We start from the raw sequence: 17,546 nt of genomic DNA, 5'->3' as shown, positions 1-17,546 counted from the left end.
ATGTGAACCAAGCAGTTAAGTAATAGGTGTATGATACTTGTGAATATTCTGACAAAAGTAAGGAATATAAAATTTTTGCTTGTTTGCTGCCACTGTTGCTGGACAAAAATGGAGAAAGAAAACGATGACATCAAGGATTTGAATTCTCAGTTCAGGCACTGCATGCATGGCCTCTGGACATCTGGGTATACCTCAAAGAAACAGCCTTGCCGGGCACCAGTGGCTCATGCCTGTAATCCTAGCTACGCAGGAGGCTGAGATCTGAGGATCATGGCAAAAAGCCAGCCTGGGCAGCAAAGTCCGTGACACTCTTATCCCTAATAAACCACTAGAAAACTGGAAGTGGTGCTGTGGCTCAAGCGGTAGAGCGCTCGCCTTGAGTTGAAGAGCTAAGGGACAGCGCCCAGCCCAGAGTTCAAGCCCCATGACCGACAAAGAAAAGAGAAAGAAAGAAAGAAGAAAAGAATAAAAAAGAAATAGCCTTATCCACTGTAGCCAGAAGACTGGAAATGCTGAAAGTCACACGCACAATCTCATTCTGCTATTGTTGAACTTCTAGCCTCTCTTAGTTCATAATGCTGCCTCGCCATATTGCTATTGGTTTAAACCATTCAAAAGTAGCTAATGGGAAATAATCCTATTTTTCCTTATGGTTATTTTCATGTTCTTGTTAGCTATTTGTAGCTGGTAAGAGGACTTGAACTCTGGGTTTGGGCACTCTTGCTTAGCTTTTTTACTCAAGGCTGGTACTCTACCATTTGAGCTAAACCTCCATTTCTAACTTTTGGCTACTTAATTGAAGACAAAAGTCTCAGAGGATTTTCCTGTCTTAGCTAGCTTCAAACCTCAATCCTCAGGTCTTAACCTCCTGAGTAGATGGGCTAACAGCCATGAGCCACCAGCACCCAGCAACCATAACTCTTTTACTCTTATAACAAAAGATCCTGTAATGTGATGCAGCCATGCACTCTCCAGGAAATTGTTTGAATTTATCCTGGCCAATCTGGAAGAGTATTTTTCTATTTTCACAGGAAACACATAATGTTTTTCCATATTCATATGTGAATGTCTACATGAATGTCTTATATGTGGTAGACACTTATTAATACTGAACTGAACTCATCTGGAAGACAATGATGTGATGGAGCAGAGACAAGAAAGCACCAGCCTGGAAAATCCCCATACCTTGTGGAATGCAATGACCTACCTTTGAGTTCCTCTCCTTGGCTTGATGAGCACAGCTGGAGAGAAGCCATCTGGTGGACAGATAGCCCCTACTATAATCTCCTCGTTTCAGATATCAGCAGCACTCCTGTATCCACTTCCCTCAGATTTCCCACCAAACTACTTTGCAGAGAGTACACAGAATCCACATAATGGATTCTGGACAGAAATGCTCATAATGATCGCCAGTGAAATTTTGAGACTCTGAAAGGATGTTTTCAGTTGCAAGCATTACAAAACCTAACTGAGCTGACTTCATCATCAGATCATTTTTATCAGATCACATATAAACAAAGGCCTCCCAGTGTGGTTTCTCAGAGGCCCAATGATGTCACAGACCCAGGTGATTTCCCAGCGCCACTGAGCAGCAGCCTCAGTCTGTCAACAGGCGCAGTCCCTTAGCTCCAGGTAACCCATTATATGTGACCACATTATGTGCCTAAAAATGGTCCCCACAAACATTTGTAAGCCCTGTAGCCAATTCCCTTCACATTTGATTAACCAATCAAATGGTTCAAACTCAGTCCTGACCAAAGGAGTGAGACTTTCATAATTGCTGTCTTCTTGATTGAATCGAGAAGTTTTGAGTTTTCTTTCCGAATAGGCTTGACGACTGAACAGCCTTGGAGGATGAACTCGCTCCCCAATCCATCCTTCCTTTCATTCACTATCCTTCCTTTCTGGAAGTTGAATATGAAAATTGTCAGGGCCTAGATAAAGCCATTCCTGTTGGACTAAGGAAAAATTGGAACCAGGAGTCATGAACTATCACTAGAACTTTCTAAAACCCGCAAGACATCCCTTCATGTCTCATACGTATCTGATGTCTTATTTGTCCCCCACACCTTGCTCATTCTGCACAGATTTCCCTATCAGGGTTAATAATTCTCCAAGCTACAGTAGTTTAGATAAGACACTGGCCTAATGAGCACAATCTCCTCTGACTCCCTGCTGTGTACTTCTATAACCAGTGGGCCCTGTTGCAGTGGTTTATGTAGACTCTTCCTTTTTGTCCTTAATAAAGCTCTCCCTCACCTCAACCTCAGCCTCTTTGGATATATCTGTGGCTTGTCCTCATGTGCACATGCTACAGTAAAACCCCCTGTCATCCATTTTTGTATAGGTTCAAATTTTCTGTGTTGTTTTAGGTTGACCCCAGATCATAGTATATAAATTGATTTAACAGATAAATGAAAGTTGGCTTTTTGCTTTGGCCTACCTACTAATCCTCTTTAAAATATTGATTTAGCTGGGTGCTAGTAGCTCATGCTTGTAGAGGTTGAAGATCTGAGGATGGTGGTCTGAAGCCAGTCTAGATAGAAAAGTCTGTGAAACTCTCATCTCCAAATAACCAGCAAAGAAGCCAGAAGTAGTCCTTTGGCTTTAAGTGGTAGAGCTCTAGTCTTGAGTGAGAAAGCCAAATGAGAGTGCAAGGCCCTGAGTTCAAATCCCAGTACTAGTACACATACCCATCCACCCCCCCCCAATACATAAAAAAAAATATTGATTGAAACTTGTAGGTTCTCTGTTTCTTCATCTACAAACAGAGGATTTGTTAAATCTGGAGGGTTTGACTTCATAATGTTCTACTGAAGAAGAGGACACTAGTACCTATGAGTATCAACCTGAAAACCTGTAGATACAGTTGGTAGTGATCGCTGCTGAGAACAAGAATTACTGGAAGAATCTCCTTTCTGGTTGGGCCAAGCAGTCCTGAGTCCATCCATGTGTCTTCTCTCTTTGTAGTCTGTGTCAACTAGAGGGAGCTAGCAGGCAAAGGCACTGAGGAGGACTGAGGAAGCCATGCTGTGCCCAAGGGGATCCCAGACCTTCTCTTTCTCAGGTTGCAAAGTTGGGACGTTTGTCTCATAAGCCATTGTTTGCAAAGCACAGAGAGCTCTGGACTTTCCCTGGAATTCCACTGGAATGTAAACAGTCTTCAGCTCTCCAGACCGAAGCCAGAGGATTTCCTGGGGTGTGCAAAGTCACATTGGATCCCTAAGATTTCATGCTTTCCCCCATATATATAATATTTATGTGTATTATATATTTTATATATAATATTATATGCACACATGTTGTGATACACACACACATATCCACTTCATTAGGCATAGTTCTTTTTCCTGCATCTAAACATGTGGTATACCTGCTATTCTAGATTAGTCATCTGAAATGGAACACTCAACCCAAGATGATAATCATGGCCTTGGATGGAAAATTAAAATCTGAAATCCAAGTATTTGGGATTTTATTTTTGACGGAATAAACATCTCTCTTCATCTTGTGCCAAAGTGTCTCTGTTGTCCAGCAAGGCTCTCAGGTGAAAGACTTCAAAGATGGAGGGCCACAAGTGGGGCTGGGGGGTAGGGGGGATAGCTGGCACTCACAGGTGACTTATATCTTGAGTATTGATGAGTGGTGGGTCTAAGTAAGGCTTCTCTGCCTCTGTCCCATAGATTTCTTCTCTGTCACATCATGGCTCAAAGCTACATGCCTCACCCTCACTTTCACAATGCATCTGGTGGCCAATTGTGTACACTAGAATCGGGTCTTGAGAAAAGATCACTTCTAGGACATGGGGGAGGGGGAGCGGGGAATCTGAGGTCAAATCCTGGGTTGATCCTGTCCTAAATAGAGGATGTTCTGTCTTCTTTAAGCCCAGTGACCTGGGTCAGGATACCTAACTCCAGTAAACAGCTGTTTCTTCCTCTATAAAGTAAGGGTAATACACTCACCATGTGGGCCTGCTGTGACAATGAAATGAGAACACACATGGAAGGCTTTGTAACCGGAGACCTCTCGGGTCTTATGAAGATGTTCAGTGCCTGTGAGATCCCTGTTCTCCTCTCTGCAAGGTATTTGGCAGTGTTTCCAGGTAAGCCCATGGAAGTAGTAGTAGTCATCCAGATGTAAGTGCAGCATTGTCCTTGGCCAGACATAACCTTGGTAGTCCAAACTGATGCAGAAACATCTGACTCCACGCACATCTATGAGACTGGAAAGAGGATGAGAAGAAATCCCACTAGAAGATGAGGAAATACAAGTAAACATTGACCACGAGTGTTTCTTTTTTTGGGTTTCCTTTTCCCTTGAAAACACATCAGATCTCAGAGATGACCGACCACTGTCACATTCCTCTTCCAAACCCTCCTACTCTTTCCATGAGGGCTGACTGCAGCTGCTGAGGCTCACAGGCTGAAAGCAATCCCAGGCCATGTAGGCCATGGGGAAACCACCAGGTTCATCTGTAGACAACTCAGAAGCCTTGGTAAAATGGAAATGGGGAATCCACATAGTTGGGCTAGCTGGTTCTCTGGGACATTTTGGCAGAGACTCGAACCCGATGAAATTTTTCTAGTAACTTGAGTCTTTCATTTCCTAGAGCAACAGTGACTGAAGGAGCCAATGAAAGAAGCCAGATCCAAGCCAGCTCCTCCAATGCTCTATTTCCTTGGATGTTGGTATTCTTTTCTCAGGCAGTAGGCTTCCTGGTAGTGGAGAACTGCTATCGTCAGGCTTTTGCATTCTAGGATAGCCAGAAAGAAAATTGAGGGGCTCAGGGTCCTCTCCTCTCCCTCAACCTGACCTGACCTGGGTGAGCTGGGTGACCCCAGAGACTTCAGGTCAAAAGTCATGCTGAAGAGCTCAAGAAGCTTCTGGATCACTGAGAGACAAAGGTGTGAAGGGGAGAGAAGAGGGAGAATCCAGTGAAATACAGGAAGTCTGAGCGTTGGGCTGCCATTCTTCGTGAAAATAGCTAATTGATGGCTCTCCATCTTCTTTCATCCAGCAGGCCTGTGAATCCTGCCTTACTTTTAGGAACAAACTCTCTTGCTCTTTTGAACATAGGTACTGTATTTCAGTAGTTCTCAGAATTTTGTTCATTTTAGAAAAAGGGCAGAGGTAATGAGCTGCTTTGGGGTTGAAAAAAATAAGGGCATTAAGAAAACTCCCCAAAACTCCAAATGAATCTAGAATCATTATTGCCTAACAGAGATAATATTTCATCACCAAGAAAAGGTAGACAGGCTAGAAGGGCATAAATCTCAGGATAAAGCACAGTTCTACAAATTTAGTTCATCTTTAGCAAGAGATCTCAAATTGTCTTTTTTTCCTTTAATTTTGCAATGGACTGAGAAAACTTCATCACAAATCAAAACAAAGAATTGAGAGGTATGAGTTTAAACCCTGATTCAGATGCTATTTGTATCTGTTGGGCAAAGAAATGATCTGTCTTGTTATTTCCTAAGTGAAAGGATGACAGGCTGGGGATATGGCTCAGTGGTCAAGAACACAGCATGCAGAAAGCCTGGTTTTGATCCCCACTACCAAACATCAAATTGCATTGGTTATCTCTTGAGAAGCCCTAACTTTCTTTGTATAATGTGGAACGCTGAGCTCTGATTCTATCTCCACATAACCACACATTTCCAGATACTATTTCATAACAAATTTTGTTTTGCTGGTCTCTCCCTATGCAACGTGGTTAACAGCTGTCCTCATAGGATTAGTGAATGCTTGTAATATCATACAAAACCCAGTAATTTTCCCACTAGGCCGGGAGTTTCCCAGAAGTTTTTGCCAAAGATTATTTGGCATCTAACGTCTTTTTTTTTCTTTTTCTAGTTTTCCGTCATCAGCATTACCATCAACAACAACAAAAAACCCTATGTCTTAACAAGGAAAATACTAAGAAAAGATAATCAGGATGCCATCTTATAATGGGCAAACAGATGGTCTACAAAAGTTATTTTCCTCCTATCATAAACATGGAAGATCTGGAAGCAGAATGCTGGTGATTATGGCGCAGCTCTGAGGATATATATTAAGGGGTTAGGAGTGGGAAACAGCCCCTAAAACACAATAGAGAAACAGGGTTACTTAAGGAACTGAATTAGGTAGAGAATAGACAGAAGACCTCATAAAGCAGGAGGTCCAAGGACATGTCACAAAATGTAGCCATTAGATTCATGCCTTAAGAGTGGAGAGTGGTCTACTCCAGTGACAGCAATGTTTGGAAACTTTAGTTGCCATGCCCTAAAGGAGAGAGCTATAAACAGACAGAGAGTAGAGGCCAAGAAGGCTGGTAAACTTCCTTTGAGCTCTGATTTCTCCGATTATAATAGGGCAACTGAACTGTTTCTATCTCTGTATCACCACCCATCTCATAATATGATGTTTCATAACACATTTGGCTTACTGACTTGGGGTGTTTCCTACAAAAATCAACCATCCTCAGAAGCACAGGGCAGCCCCTCCTCCCAGCAATTAAGAATTCCCCAGTCCAGTCCATCAATTGTATTGAAGTGGAGCAACACTGTGCTAGAGTAAACTGGGGAGTAAGAATGAAAGCAAGAGCAGGAGCACATTGAAGGGTGAGGCTGGGGTGTGGCTCAGGAGCTTGCCCTCACCTATCCTGCGTAGGGCCCTAGGTTTATCCCCAGCACCCACCGTAGAGTCAGCTACAGAGCAGAGAGGCAAAGTTCTCACTGGAATCCATAAGGAGTTACAGTCTGCACTGCCTCTCACCTTACCTCTGAAGACTGTCTTTCTAGGCATATACTTCCTCAGGTCCTTTGTACAGGCTATTTGCAAACCACCAGGCCTAGAGTGCTCCTCTTCCTCATACACATACACGGCTGATTGCTCCCCATACTTCGAGTCTCTGCTCAGATGCAGCTTTCCTATGGCATACCCTAACCACTTGACTCAAAAATTAATTACCTACTCCTTCCTCTAGGCTCCCTAACCATCCTTAAGGCTGGGGGTCAGCCATAATGATATAATGATCAATATAAATTATATTTGTCCATAAATAGAACCATACCTTTGTTGGGAAGTTTTGTAAATAGAATGTTTTTGTTAGTCTATTGAAACATCAACCCCTTTTGTGTGTGTGTGGCATTACGGGGGTTTGATCTCAGGGCCTTGCACCAAGTATTCTACCTCTTGAGCCATACTCATATCCCTGTTTTTGTTGTTGTTGTTGATGTTGTTATTGCTGTTGTTATTTTTCAAATAGATTTCACAGTTTTGCTCCAGCCTGCCTGGACTGCAATCCTGTGTAGCTAGGACAGGCATTGTGGGGTTTTTTTTTGGTAATTGAGATGTGGATTTCCAGAATTTCTTTTCAGCCTACCCTGACCATGGAGAGTCAACATCTCCATCTCAGCCTCCCAAATCATTAGGGTCACAAATGGAAGTGGTTGGAATTTGATGTCCGCTTTCTCTTACTAACAAATGACCCAGAGGGTAGAGCATTTAGAATCAACAAGTTTCAAAACAGGGAGAAACTTATGTTGTTTTGTTTGAACGCTGCCATTTGCTCATAACATATGGTAATCTCAGAAGGCCCATGAAGCAATCACAGATCTAAAGGACTAGAACAGTATGTCCTTTGAAGTCTTCTGAGGCAGACAGTCCCTCCTTCCCTTAAACCATCCTAAAGGGAAGCATGTCGGCTAGGGCAGTAATGAGCTGGGGTGGGAATTCCCCCTTCCCTGTGGTCTCCACGCAGAACAGCTTCATCAGGGTTAAAGATGGATCACTTCCATCACGATTCCTTCACTTGATTCAAACTGCTTTGGAAATAGAAGTTTGGAGGATAGGTAAAAGGAACTTTAGTTCTTCCAAAACAATATATTTAAAAACAGACAAGCGGCCTTTAAACAATTGTCCAAACCTAAAGCCTGCGGTTTCACAGCCAGACCAATAGATGGCAGCACAGAATTCATCTTCACCAATTAGCAGCTTCAAGTCTACTTTTTCTGCTGAGGAGTGAAAAACAAGGTTTGTTTCTTTGGTTCTTTTGCAGCTCTTTAGCCATCAGACAGCAATTTGAGGTGTGCAATCAGATCCTGGTCTGGTTGCTTTTGTTTTTGTTTTCCCCTTCTACTTCTCTAGAGTAAGACTACAACCCTAAACCATGTCACTATGCTGGAGACCAGAAATTTTTAGAAGACTGAAACCCAAAGGGAGCAATTGTGAATTGCTTTATTGGGATCACTATATTCAAACACTGAGAAGCTTTCACCTGCACACTCCATGAGTGGTGGCTTCTGAGTTGACCTCCACAGCCCCCTCCAGCTCTGAGCATCTCTGATCATGGCTGGAAGCAGTCTCAGTGGATAAACTTCCAAGAGAATAAAACTCAGGACCTAGGGACTGTCCCTGAGCTTTTAAAATTTTTCCTCAAGGCTCCCACTCTACAACTTGAGTCACACCTACATTCAACTTTTTAGTGGTTAATTAGGGATCAGAGTCACCATACTTTCCTGCCCAGGCTGGCTTCAGATCTCCATCCTCAGGTCTCAGTCTCCTGACTGGCTAGGATTATAGGTATGAGCCACTGCCACCTGGCTTCAAAAAATATTTAACAGAAAGGAAACCAAAACTACAAGTCATGGTCAGTTTGGATTTGGGAAGTCAACTATGTCATAATGAGCATTACGTTACAGAATGGAAAGGGATAGGGTAGACTCAATCAGAGTATATTACTATATACAGGGTTGCCCGTAGAATGACTTGCTGTGGCTCATGACCAAAGAAAAATGTGTCTGCTTTCTACTTCTATCTTTTTTTTGGAGGGGGGGGTCTGGTTGTGGGGCCTGAACTCTGGGCCTGGGCACTGTCCCTCAGCTCTTCAGCTCAAGGCTAGCATGCTAACACTTGAGCCATGGCACCACTTCCGGCTTTTTTTTTTCAGCTTATGTGGTGCTGAGGAATTGAACCCAGGGCCTCATGCATGCAAGGCAAGCGTTCTACCACTGAGCCACCTTCCCAGCCCTCTACTTCTATCTTTTCTGCAGTCTAGCACCAACACTATCCAAAAGTCTAGTTTATCAGACTGAACCTGTGAACATTAGTGGTGTTAAGGTTTCCTCAACTACTGGCAGACAAGCATGGAGAATAGATGCTAATGCATCATTCTCAGACACCCAAGATTTTCCAAGGTGGCTCCAATTTCTGACTTCCTATCTATTCTTCCATAAACATACATATTGATATGTATAGGTCTTATGTTCTAAATTTTGGTTTAGAAAAATCTAGTCTCTGATTAAACCAATAGACTTGGAAAGAAAATTTAACTGTCTAAAGATGCTGAACAGATAAATGAGTGAAACAGGCCAAGAGTAGCAAAGTATTAAATTGTGGATTTTATAGAAAATATATAATTTTTTAAGTTGATAAATAACATGGAAGAAGGAGAAATGTAAAAAATAGTGCACTGGTTAGAAATCAGGCCTGCTAGGACCAAATCTCTTTACTCTCCCCTTCTCCAATTCTTACGTTGAAACCCAACAGCAAGCATGACTGGATTTGTGAGCATGGTCCTCAGGAGGTAATTAAGTTTAAGTTAGAACATAAGGGAAGGGTCCTAACCCCATAGAACCCTAGACTTACAAAAGGAAATTTTCTCCCCGCCCCCCCATTTCCTTCCTTCTTCCTTCCCTCTTATTTTCCTTCTCACTCTTCCTCTCTTTACTTCTTCTAAGTCTCTCTTCCTTTTTCCTTCTCCATATCTACTCTTCTCACAAGAACCAGAAAGGCCGTGTGAGCACCTTTTGTGAAAATAGATGTCTTCAAGCTTGGAAGAAAGCCATCAACAGGAGTTAAATAGCTTAGGAACTTGAACTTTGAGATGTTAGTTTCTGGACCTGGGGCAGTAAATTCTGGGATTGAGGCCATTCAGCCTGTAGCATTTGTCATAACAGCCTTAACTAACACAAGACCTAAAGACTGAACTAGGGCATCCACCAGGTTTCAACTTCTATCCAGTTCTCCTTTGGGTTGAATAAATACAATGTCATGGAATGAATAATGAAAGTCATGTTAGCTTCATTCTTCATAACGGTGTATAACTATAACAGCCTATTTGTTCATTGAACAAATATTTGATGGTATGTAATTTAAAGTGATTTGTGAATGGCATGGGCAAAAGAAAAACTAGTTGGGGAGCATAGAAAACATTGTGAACATTTCTCGAAAAGAGAGGTGATCTCCAGGGTTTCAGCGTGAAGATTCTAATCACTGCCACACCCTTGGGCCTGTCGAGAATTACCGACCATCTGGGCAAGGGTCATAGCCCAGAACTGGCTTTCACTTTCTTCTTCCTTTTCTGATCCAAGTCATTGGCCCAAGTCATTGTCCCTCCTGTTCCCCGACATTTCATATTTTGGCTTAATCTTTGTGGTTTCCTGAGTTCCATTCATTTTAATTTCAAACGTTACATTTAAAGTAGTGGCATTATACCAAGCACCTATCTAGGTGCTAAGTTTCATCAGTAAAAACAAAAAGAGAAACACCCTAAAACATAATTTTGTGTCCATTGCACTCCTGGTCTCATTAGGTGAATGTATAAGTGTAAACGTCAGCCTCACGTTGCTTTTTCAGACAAAAATGTCTGAAAAAAAATTAAAGCAATAAATATGGATCTGGGCTCCTGGTTGCAGAAGTTTTAGGGTGTACTCATTTGGCTCCAGCATTTCTGGGTCTATAGTGAGGCAGCGATCATGGTGGGAGCATATGGTTAAAGCAAAGCTCATCTGACTATGTCTGGGAAGCAGAGGAAATGAGGAAGGATCCAAGGATAAAATAGCCTTTCAACAAGGCACGCCTACCCTCTGTGACCTACTTCATCCAACTAGGCTCTACCTCCCAGCAGCCCATTAACATGAATCTACACACAAAGTCAGAGGCCTCATGATCCAATCATCTTTCAAGGCTGGATCTCAACAGTGCCACATTGAGCACCAAACCTTCTGCACATGAGTTTCTGAAAGAGCATTTTGAATCCAAATCACAACAGACAATAAAGAAGAAAGGGAAGGATGTGGTGTGTGCCAAGGCTGTCCTGTGCTTGCAGTATTGCTTGAGAATATTCAATTTTCTACGGAAGGAATCTGGCAAGCAGGAGGAGTAAGTAAATTAGTAACCGGAGACACAGCAAAAAGATGGAATAGAGCATTAGCACACCAACCAGGACAGAGAGGAAGGGCAGGGCTAGAATACCTGATAATCATCACATTATAATGCTTGGAAGTCACTTAGTATTCATGGTTTTCGATTTGGTCACTTGTTTGTAAAATTCATTCTGACCTCAAGTGGCTCTTGTTCAAAACCCACAAATACTAGCTGCTCAGCAGGCTAATTGGCAAGCAAGAGCATGGCTATATACAGGTTCCAGATGCTTTTTTGACTGCTGAGAATAGCTGATTAAATTGAACTCTTCTCCAACTATCTTAGCAGGCTGGTGTGATGAGAAATAGCCATGTGAACCTTGTGGTAGCCAAGGCCAGGGAACTGTACCTCTTTTAGTCATTTCTGTGCAGTGAACTTATCCCCACTGCTCTCTCATTGTGATTTTTAAATTGATTTAATCAGCTGTGTGATTGGATCATTTTTTAATTGACTTGGGAGCCATTCTGGGACAGCTTGCTGGTGTAGATTCAAAAGCTGCATTGTAATGAAATCATCTTTGTACTTTGCATGTGGCCAAGACCAAAACCATGGCAGTATTAAAAAATAAAATACCGAAGGTATTTGAAGCGTATTGTGGATGGGTTTCCTCTTTAAATAGCCAAGGAAGGCCTATTAGTCAAGGCAACACTTGAACAAAGACTTAAAGCAGGTAGGGGAGAAGATCATTCCACACACAAGGAACTACAAGTACAAAAAGCCTCAGCAATGTCTTGGCCAGCATTGCAAACAGGAAGCTGGCTAGGATGTCTGTGGAGAGAAGAGGAGCAAGAGCAAGAGCAAGAGGAGCAAGAAGTAATAGGGTTAGAAGCATCACACAAGTGGGAGAGTACCAGTCATAATTAAACCAACCGAGCAAGTGCTTGACTACGAGAGATTAGATTTGAATTCTAGCCTAGATGTTAGCTAAATAGCATTGGTCAGAAGTTAACTTCATATTTGGGAGGGGAAAGGAATCCAGTTTAGTTAGTAGAACTAAAATTTAAGTTAAGAGAAAGCAGAATGTCATCTTCAAGTCACCAGGATGTAGAAGTGACAAAGACAAGGGAAGGAAGAGGAAGACATGGCAAAAATATTTGCCTTCCTGCCACCGCTGGACCAGGAAGGACAAGAATCTGCTTGGAGTTTGATCCTACAAAGCAGTGGCCAGTCTGACTTAATACAGTGGCCTCAGTGATGGGCGCCCCTCTGAAAGGAAAAACTCCAGGAAAACAAAGTGAGCATTCATTAAGAAGTGGAGACATTGATTTTCTAGCTGAGCTGTCTTTGACAAAAGTTCCCATAGGTGTTTGGGGAGTGTTGTACAACAGACAAAAGGTGAGATCACTAGGGTAATTTAGTTATAGAGAACCATGCCAGTGAGGTCTTGAGCCCAATGTAAATTTGGTTAGTCAGTCAGCATCTGGAATTCAATGATGGAAGGTCTCTGTTACCTCACCTGTCTTCTCTTCTGTTCTCCATATGGAAGGAAATTCAGTTATGCAGTTCATGTCATAGGTTACCCAAACATTTAGGGTCCCTAAATTGCATTTCAAAGTCATCATCATACAAAAATTGTGAACAATTCTCAAGATAGTCCAGTCTTTATAGACCTAGCCTTGGGAGTCAGGTTTTAGGGCTTGAGTCTCTACCCTGTGGTAGCACCGTGGCAGCACTATGATAGCACTGCGACCTTGGATGGGTTACTTACCCTCTTTTTTTTTTTTTGTCGGTCATGGGCCTGACCTCTGGGCCTGGACGCTGTCTCTCAGCTCTTCAGCTCAAGGCTAGCGCTCTACCACTTAAGCCACAGCACCACTTCTGGCTTTTTCTGCTTATGTGGTGCTGAGGAATCAAACCCAGGGCCTCATGCATGCAAAGCAAGCACTCTACCACTGAGCCACCTTCCCAGCCCCGGGTTACCTATCCTCTTGTGCCTCAGTTTCTCCATCTCTGACAGGGTGTCTACTAGTGGTACCTATGTGAAATTATTGTTATGAAGACTAAGCAAAGATCTGTAAGGTACTTAGAAAAATGCTACCTAAGTCCTAGAACACATCTAATAAATAAACTTGGGGCTCTTTGGCCCCTCGAGGCTTATGGGTGTGTTTTTAGAAGACTATGATATTCACTTGTAAGTCTTCAGGTTAACTCTATCCAAGTGCATCCTGGGTTGCGGAGATCCTCCTGCTGTCATTGAGCAAAGCCACACGATTTCAGCATTCTCATGTGCCATGCCGTAAGGTTTCTATGGTCTGGCTAGAGGGCAGCTGGAGATTGGGAGCACACCTGCGCCCCTCAGCCCACAGCAGAAGAGGCTGAGTTCTGCCACATGGATCTGCTAGCACGCAGGTCCACTGTCACACCTCAAGCTGACAGTGAAGGCAGGGCCCATCTGTGCATAGAAAGTCCTTATTTACATATTGATGAACACGTCCAGAAAACCTTTGATTCCCATTTCTAGCCATAAGTAGCTTAGATACCCACTTAAGGAACATTGAACAACTGAAGACCCTTTCTTCAAGTGAATAAGATAGTGTTACAGAATTATAAAGTGACATGTTAGACACCAGCAGAGGAGGCCTGACCTAGTTATTGCTAACAGACCTGAGCCACACAGTGAGTTTGGTTGAAGAAAGTGGGAAGAGTCCTGAGCCCTGACTGGATGCCTAGGCAGGAGTTGCTACCACCACCATATTCGAATGACAGGGATCAAGTCCCTTCTCTCCTCTCCTGCCTTCTAGTCTTTGCAGGGTCCTCTTGGGCAGAACTCACCAGAAGTCAACACAGGGAAATAGGCTTTTCAGAGTGTCATCCCAGCATCACAAGACAGAGCATGCATGAAGAGAGGGATTTGGAGCTAGAAAGCCAACATTAACCATTAGATTCAGTACAATAGAGATAATAAAAAATCTGCCTTAAAAGTCAGATTAGATTAGATATGGAAGCACCCTTACAACATGTGCTCTGCATTGAAAATTAGTAGTGCTGCAGGACCATAGAGAATTTTATCTGGGCTTTTAGGAAAGGGTGTTTTGTGTGTATGTGTGTGTGATGGCCTTAGGGTTTGAACTCAGTACTTAGGCACTGTCTCTGAGCCTTCATACTCAAGACTAGCACTCTACACTTGAGCCACAGCTCTACTTTTAGCTTTTTGGTGGTTAATTGGAGATAAGAGTCCCATAGACTTTCATGCCCAGGCTACCTTCAAACTATGATCTTCCTATCTCAGTCTCATGTGTGTGTGTGAGTGTGTGTGTGTGTGTGTGTGTGTGTGTGTATGTGTGTGTGTGTGTGTGTGTGTGTGTGTGTGTGTGTGTTTTGTGGGGCATGAACTCAGGGCCTGGGTGCTCTCCCTGAGCTCCTTTGCTCAAGGCTAGCACTCTACCACTTTGAACCAAAGTTTTCTTTCAGTTTTTCAGTGGTTAATTGGAGATAAGAGTCTCATGGGGACTGGCTTTGAACCATACTCCTCAGATCCCAGCCTCTTGAGTAGCTAGAATTATAGGCAGAAGCCACCAGAGTCTAGGTAGGAATGGACTAATTTTATGCATAGGGCTTTAATAGTCTGCAAAATGGAAAAGAAGTTGGCACATTGGCCAGTCAGTGTGGCTGAATTACAGGAGAGGCTTGATGTCCAGATCTGCAAGGGTGGACATTTACAGAAACAGAGAAAATATGACGGCTTGGATGGGGGCAAGAACGGTGAACATTAAGTGAAGTAGAGTTGAGATCTATTTGGTAGGGCTAATCCTTAAGACTTGGTTGTTGATGGGATTTAGAGAAAGATGATCTTGGGTTCCTAACTTGAGCAGTTAGATGGATGGAAGTAGGAGGGATTCCTGAAAAAAGGTTTTTGGAGAAAAGGGACGTGGAACAAAAGGAGGAGAGGCCAAGAAGTATGTCAGGAGTGAACGAAAGAGAAGAAAGAGCTTTCATTATACAATCTGTGATTTTTTTTCCTGAGTCCATAACTGGGCTAGAAAGTGAGAGTATGGATTAAAATGAGAATTGAATTTGTACATGAACTGAAAAAGATAAGAATTATCTAAGGGTAAATTAGACTACCAAGAAAATTTTAATTTCCAAGAAAAAGAAAGCAAACCCTAACTTGATTTCAAAGGCATTTGCGTAGTATTATTAAATAGTAGGTCAAATCAGTAACTTCTAATGAGAAAGCACTTTATATGCTTTTAACACTATATTTCCAATATCTAGGGGTAAACTAAATTACTCACCTCATCAAAATCTTAGCTAATGATGCCTGCAATGAAAATAGGAGGCACCAAGGGCTTGGCATTGGAGGTGTCAATGCTCTGTTAATGCCAACACTGCTAAGTAGAGTTGCAACCCAGCTGAATTCCAACAGCCTTCCTACTGCTGCAGAACTTATAATTGTGTGTGAATCTGAACCAAGCAAAGACCAGTGAGCCATTGTTTCTTCATCTAGAATGTGAAGCTAATAATCAACCCATTCCTCAGGTCTTGTATGGTTGAATGAGTTAATTTTTACAATGGGGTTCACCTATTCTCTGTAAGTGTGAACACAAACATTCTGGATGACGGAGAGAGGTGATGCTTGTTTGGGTTTTAGCTCTTCATATACAAACCACAGGAGGATGTGGTAACTTGATAAATGGGGCATCCTATGAGCAAATGTTTATATCTTATTCTTCACAAAACCATTCCTGGTTAGAACTCAACACAAAGAATATGAAAAAGACCTACTTTGCAAAGAAGTATTATTTGGCTCCTTTGGACCCTATTATTTTTTGTTTCTTCAAAACATTTTTGACTATCATTTTTAACTCTCTTTTAAGTAATACTCCTGTTTAAGAAGCATATCACAGGTAAGTAGTATTTGAGGACCTTGGAAACAAAATAAATGATAGCTTACATATTAAGTTCTATCCAGTATTTTTTGGGAACCTACCATATGCAAAGCACCTTATAAGACTTGTGAAAAGGATGGGGGAAAAAATCTCCAAATATAGTGGCTTATAGTTTTAGGAAAGAGGTGCAGAAAATGGTGAAGTAAGCCGTGAGGCCATGGTAGTTTTAAGTGTTGCTAAAATGAAAACTTTCTAGTTTCAGAGTCCAACTTGTAATGCTGGCATTACAGCTTATCTACCCCCTTTTTTTTTTTTTTTTGTCGGTCGTGGGGCTTGAACTCTGGGCCTGAGTGCTGTCCCTCAGCTCTTCAGCTCAAGGTGAGCGCTCTACCACTTGAGCTACAGCGCCACTTCCGGTTTTCTGGTGGTTTATTGGAGATAGGAGTCTCACGGTCTTTCCTGCCCGGGCTGGCTTTGAACCGCGATCCTCAGATCTCAGCCTCCTGAATAGCTAGGATTACTGGCGTGAGCCACCAGCGCCCGGCCTTATCTACCACTTTTAAGGCCTGAGAATATTCCAGAATTTGAGAAACCTCCTGGGGCCTAGATGAGAAAGTAGGTCTCACAGAGCAAGCCTCTTTAGAACTCTGTTGGGAATGTGGCAGTTGTGGAGAATCTACCTGGCTGGCCTTGGAAAGTAGCATGAGTACTTCTTTAGTAGTCACTGACTTTTTTTGTTAATTTGTTATTCATGGGGCTTGATCTCTGGGCCTGGGCACTGTCCCTGAGCTCTTCAGCTCAAGGTGAGTGCTCTACCACTTGAGCTACAGCGCCACTTCCATTTTTCTGGTGGTTAATCAGAGATAAGAGTCTCATGGACTTTCCTGCTTGGGCTGGCTTTGAACCACGATCCTCAGATCTCAGCCTCCTGAGTAGCTGGGATTACAGGAGAAAGCCACCAGTGCCTGGCTAGTCACTGACCTTTAAGAGCTTATTTTACAAGAGAAGTAAGACACATGACACCACCCCTCCCCTGAAAATCTGATCATTACTTCCCACTTAGAGAACTTGTGTGTTTTTCAGGACCAAACAAAATCCTTAGCTAAGCAGATAGGATGTTCATGACTCTACCCTTCCTGTCAGCATAAGTTAGAGAGGCTTGCAGCTGCAGGTCATAGAACATTCTATCACCAGGGGCTTTCAAGCTCTGGGTACCTTTCAATCACTGGGGCTTCTGATGATGGCACATTCTGCTTATGGACGGCTGGGGTAAGACCTGAGATTCTGCATGTCTAGCAAGCTCTAAGATGAGGATGATTCTATGGGTCTAAGGTCTATATTTTGAATTACCAAAACTTTAAAAGGTATAGTATGCTTGCCTTTCTATAACAAGAAATCTCCAAGTTATTCCTGACCTCATTCAGGTGATCAACAATCTCAGTGTTCTGGAAGCTGAAGTTCAGAAACTTGTCAATTTATGCCCCAAAGGCCATAGCTAGCCAATGATGTTTTTGCAAATAAAGTTTTTTG

General features: G+C 42.6%; 1 pseudogene; it reads left to right on the top strand.

Annotated features, from left to right (window-relative positions):
* The first annotated feature begins 3,963 nt into the window (after nucleotides 1–3,963).
* The window catches only part of LOC138818979 (B-cell CLL/lymphoma 7 protein family member C pseudogene), a 32,729-nt pseudogene continuing 19,146 nt past the window's right edge, over nucleotides 3,964–17,546 (top strand).

This window comes from Dipodomys merriami, unplaced genomic scaffold (genome assembly GCF_024711535.1).
Source record: "Dipodomys merriami isolate MVZ:Mamm:240054 unplaced genomic scaffold, mDipMer1.0.p SCAF_8, whole genome shotgun sequence".
Taxonomy (NCBI): domain Eukaryota; kingdom Metazoa; phylum Chordata; class Mammalia; order Rodentia; family Heteromyidae; genus Dipodomys; species Dipodomys merriami.
This window is presented reverse-complemented; position numbering and strand designations above follow the sequence as displayed.